Genomic DNA, 6,000 nt, shown 5'->3' on the forward strand with positions numbered 1-6,000 from the left:
TTTCCAGAGGCAAGAGCTACTGTGGAACATCTATGAACAGGCAAAAAGCATAGGTTTCAAAGAAGATATAAGATACTTACATGGAAATGTACCAGATAACAAAACAAATAAAATATTAATAATTAGATAACTCAGAACTGTATTATAATGAAGTTACATTGAGATATTTCAGTCACTCTTCATAATTGAAAGATACGAGAGACAATAAATAACAATCATAACCACAGAAAGACTTAAATACTTTGTGTATCAGTTGGCTTGAGTAAAGAAAATGTAATTTTTTATATTTATTTTATAAATCTCAGCCGTAAATTTTGCCACAAAGAAACTAAAGAAATTTTAAATGCTGCTATTTTACAGAACATAATCTAATAAAAGAAGAAAACAAGTTAAATTTGAACTTAACTACTCAAAATTAAGAGACTCCTAAATAACTTATAGAGGAAACTAAGTCTAAATTACAAGCTTTTAAATTACAAAAGGAAGGGAAAAAAAGGATTCCTACTTTTACTTGTGGGATACTTGGAAAAAAGGTGTGAGCCTAATATACCTTAATTATTAAAGGAAAAGAGTGAAAATAGCTGCTAAGTACTCATGCTAATAAATTAAGGAAAGAAAGACAAAATGAACCAAATGAAGTTGGGAGGAAAAATTCTTACAAATATGAAATTAATTCATTAAACATTGTGAAAATTAATCATGGGAAACCACACTAAAATGGAGTCAGGAGGTTTTCACTATAGTTTGTCCCTGATGGCAATTTTCTGCTCTTCCCCCAAAACAACCATTTTTGCCAATAAAATAACTGGCAGTTTTACTTGTAATATTAATATTACTTGGTGACCAGAAGTGGGATCCGTAGAAGACCTCTGACAACTACAAGGCTGGAGAACAAACAGGTGATGGTGCCTATTGGGCTTACTGCTCTCTCACTGACCTTGTAGTTGAGGATAAGTTTTCTCCTGGGCTTTGAGCTCCATGCTTTGTGTTTGAGCTTGGCAGGCTTTGTTGGGGATCTCTTTCAAGGTCTTGGTTTTTGTTTTTGTTTTTAATCTCAGAGTCATTGTTTGGCCCAACTTCTTTTCAGAATGGGACTGTTCCTGATGGACCTATGCCAGCCTTTGGTCCACTTTCTTCAGAACTGGGCTATTCCTACTGGCCCTGTTCCAGCACTTGATCTGATTTCTTCTGGAAATAGGCTGTTTCTGTTGAAACTGGTATTTGGAAATTTTTGTCTTTTCTCCAGAAAAACCTCTTAAAAAATGGCATCTCGGTCACCAAGTGCTTTGAGGGTGCCTCCCCAGCAACTCAGACTTGGGCAGGTTTTATGTTTAAAAAACTATGGTCCCATTAGGGAAGGTATGTGCTATGGTGAGTGCTGCGAAGTGTAAATCTGGCGATTCACAGACCTGTACCCCTGGGGCTAATAATACATTATATGTTAATAAAAAACAAAATAAAAAAATCCCCCCCCAAAAAATCTTTTTGCACAAACAAAAGCAAAAACAAAAACTATGGTCCCTCCTCATGTGAATTTCTCACTAAGTGGACCAAAACTTAGCTGAAAACAATTTAGAACTTCAGTGGCCATTATGAGGAACTTTAGATTTCCCCAAACTTATTCTAACTCAAAATTAAATTAGAAAGCTGTGGTTGGGGGAAGGGCAGGGGGAGCAACTGAATGGGATGCCTATTTTTAAATGGTACCTTGAAACTTACAGATGTTTTCAGGATTCTGTTTGTGTCTTTGCAAAATACCATTTCTGTATTAACTGAGGCAAACCATTGCAATAAGTCAAAATGATTTCTGGGGCCTCTTTCGTCCCCCTCCATCTTCTCTGTCTGTAGACACATGGTGGCCATCTTGTGCTCAGGCTCCACGTCCAGCACTACTTTCCTCTATTCTCTCTGCTGAACTCTTTTCTTCTGCATTTCTCCCACTCGCTCCTCTTCTGAACCTACTGAAACTTGCCTTTTTAAAGTTAAAGTTCTTAACTTAAAAGATCTAAATAAACCTCATATATTTTATGTTCCCTGGACTAAGGCTAGATTGTAACTCATAGTTAAGGAGTTTCTTCAAGTAACTGAGAACACCCATAAGTTTGCTGAAGAATTTAGCATAGTTATTGAAATTTATCTGCCTTATTTCTCAGGTTTATATCAATTAGTCTGCATACCAGTTGGTGAGGATCAGACCAAACATTCTATGAAACTACCCAGAAGGGAACATCTTGAAGGGGAATTAGAGAAACAGACTCCTAACTTTTGGGTAACAAGCTAGAAAACTCATTGGGAATCTCTGCTGAGCTGTTATAATAGCTTTTCCTAAGCCTGTTGATAGGAACAAAATTCAGGCTTACACACAGAAGCCTTGTGAACCTCTCTTTTCATGACTATTACAATCAACTCCAAACTGTCTTTTAAGAATATTCTGATCTTCATTTGGATGTTGTCTCTACCTGCTAGCATATAATTCTATTTATTAATGAGCTGAACTAGGATCTTTTCTCTTAGTCAAAAGGACCAGGATTGAATGGGAAATTGTCCACTCCAGATATAGTTAATATGGCAAACCAGCTTACTTAATCCTAGATGAGCTTCCTAAAAGAAGACAGACCGCTGGGTGCCTGGGTGGCTCAGTGGGTTAGGCCGCTGCCTTGGGCTTGGGTCATGATCTCAGGGTCCTGGGATCGAGTCCCGCATCAGGCTCTCTGTTCAGCAGGGAGCCTGCTTCCCTCTCTCTGCCTGCCTCTCTGTCTACTTGTGATCTCTCTCTGGCAAATAAATAAATAGATAAATCTTTAAAAAAAGAAAGAAAGAAAGACTGCTAAAATCCTTTTTTCAACTTTGGCAAATTGGATGCCCTCAGTAAACCCCCAAACCTTCTAGTTCTGCTATTATTCCAAGGAGACAGGGCATTGGAAAGAAGATTGTTATAAGTGCTCCAGGAACCTTCTAACCAACCTTTCTAGTGTCCTCCTAATTCCCAGTGGTGGAGCTTTGAGGAACGTCTCTCAGGAACTCCACTAGGAACTGAGGATCTTTCCCCAGTTCTCTCTCTTAATCAACTTGGAGAAACCACTCCTCAGACTGAGAATGAATCTCTGTATTGACAATGGAGATACACTCATAGTGCTTAATCCCACAGGTATAAAGCAGCACCTGCATCAGAGCAGTAAAATAGTTCTAATAGTGGGAGTCGAATCAACTGCAACAGTTCCCTGTCTCTGAACCTAATCCCTTTGTCTAGGTCTTTCAAGAGAGACTCACCCTTTTTCTCCTTAGTTCCTCCACCTCTATAAATTTATCAGTCTGAGATTTCTTAAAAAGTATCATGTCAGGGACGCCTGGGTGGCTCAGTTGGTTAAGCAGCTGCCTTCGGCTCAGGTCATGATCCCAGCGTCCTGGGATCGAGTCCCACATCGGGCTCCTTGCTCTGCAGGGAGCCTGCTTCTCCCTCTGACTCTGCCTTCCACTCTGTCTGCCTATGCTCGCTCTCGCTCACTCTCTCTCTGACAAATAAATAAATAAAATCTTTAAAAAAAAAAAAAAGTATCATGTCAGAATTTCTCCTGAAAGAGGAAAATGATTTTATAATTTAAAAGTAGTGATCAGGGGCTCCTGGGTGGCTCAGTGGGGTAAAAGTAGTAATCAAAATAGCCTACCAGGGGAATTTGACATCTTTCTATGCTCTGTCTGTAATGACACTATAGTTGAGTCTGGGGCAATAATCATTTGTTCCTGTTGAATCAGCCACCATCCTCTTTTAAGAGCAGAATCTTCAATTGATGTTGACAGAATCCACAGTGCATCTCCCATTAATATTCAAACAGATCCCCCAAAATCTGTTTCCATAATTAATCAATACCTTATAAATAAAGAATTCCTTCAGGGCATTAAGCCCATAATAGAAGATTACAAGACCCAGGGCCTCAATATCCCCTGCACTAGCCCCTCTAATACCCCAATTTTACACACGAGAAATGTGTGACTGGGGATGAAGGTTTGTGCAGAACCTCTGAGAAATACATAATACTGTTATCCCTAGGGACCCTATCATTCCTAACCCCCACATGCTACTAACATCCATTCCCGTGAAAGCAAATTTGTCTCTGTAATTGATCTAGGCGGTGCAGTTTTAGTATTCTGTAGAGAAGGATAGCCAATATCTTTTTGCTTTCACTTGGGAAGAACTGAAATATAGCTGGACAATAAGTAATGCCCTAGGGTTACAAAGAGAGTCCTTCTTTCTTTTCACAAACCTTAAAAGCTGATTTGGATGATACAAAGTTTTCTGTAGGCTCTACCTTGCTTTAATACATAGACGATTTGCTTCCCTTACCCTCTTTTTCAAACTTCTTCAAGGAAGACAGCATGTACCTTTTGGCCTTAAAGAGACATAAACTCTCCAAAGACAAATTACAGTTTGCTGAAACTCAGATTAAGGCATCTGATCTCAAAACAGGGACTACATTTGGAGTCAGACAAAACCCCTCATGGCTGTTTAATACTGACAGATCACCTTTTGACCATCTGTGACAATTACAGAGAAACTCCTCTAATAATGCAGATCTTTTTTTTTTTTTTATTTCATTTATTTATTTGAGAGAGAGCATGAGAGGGGGAATGGTCAGAGGGAGAAGCAGACTCCCTGCTGAGCAAAGAGCCCTATGTGGGACTGGATCCGGGATTCCAGGATCATGACCTGAGCCGAAGGCCATCACTTAACCAACTGCGCTACCCAGGCACCCACTAATGCAGAGTTTTCATGCTTTACTGATGCTTCTTACTTAAAGGACAAACATGGTAAATATTATATTGGATATGCTATTTTAAGTATTCTGAAGTCATTGAGACAGCTCCTTTACCTTTGGTACTTCAGCCCAAAATGCTGAATTATACATCAAAGTGTAAAATAGCAAACATTTATGCTGATAATTAGTATACATTTGGGGTAGCTCCTGACATTGGAGTATTAGAGAAACTGCGAGATGTGTTTACCTCCAAGGAGGATAGAAATCAAAATGGCTCCTTTATCCAAAATACATTAGAAGCCATTTTCCTGTTGGCTTCTCTGGTTATTAAGGTTTCCAGGCAGTCCCTGGAGACCTATCCACCTCACTGATATTTCCACCAAAAATGCTTGCTGTCAAGGAAACTAATAGCCAAACTTCTGTCATGGCCCAAAGAGATCTTCTCCCAAATGAGAATTTGGTAAAATTGACAAAAGACATTGAAAAAGAGGCCCCAGGGTGGGAGAAACAATATTGGCAATCTAGTAACTGTTGCCTCAATAAAAAGAGAACTTGGGTTTGGGCCAAATAACAGTCCAGACCTCTTAGAAATCCTAAAATTCCCACTACTTACCACTGTACATACATTAAACCATTTTTCTACTGAAAAATGATCATGCTTATGGACCAGTATTGGTGGAGAAATTTGAGAAGGCCACAGAAAGTGCCTATCTTGCTTGTCCACTTAATCAGGATATAATCCGGGGAACCACTTGTGAACATGTAAAATTAAACAATGGATCATTTTAGGTTCTGTAAATGTATTTCATATACCTTTCCCAATATCATGGATTGGTTCCAAACAGTTCTTCTCAGATAACAATACTGTTTTATTTTGCTTTGTATTTTATATTTTATTTACTTATTTAGATAGTGAGCATAAGGAAGGGCAGAGGGTGAGAGCGAGAATTTCAAGCAAACTCTCACAGAGCCTGACACAGGGCTTAATCTCACAATACTGAGATAATGACCTGAACCGAAATCAAGAGTCTGATGCTTAACTGAGCCACCCAGACACCTCTGAGATGGCAAAGTTGTTTTAAAAAGATTCTTTGAAGTTTTGCTGTTTTGAAGCAAGCTTTATCAGCTACTACTTAATGGTATTTTTTTTTAATTTTTTATTTTTTATAAACATATATTTTTATCCCCAGGGGTACAGGTCTATGAATCACCAGGTTTACACACTTCACAGCACTCACCAAAGCAC

This window comes from Mustela nivalis (genome assembly GCF_964662115.1).
Source record: "Mustela nivalis genome assembly, chromosome: 9".
NCBI classification, from domain to species: Eukaryota; Metazoa; Chordata; class Mammalia; order Carnivora; family Mustelidae; genus Mustela; species Mustela nivalis.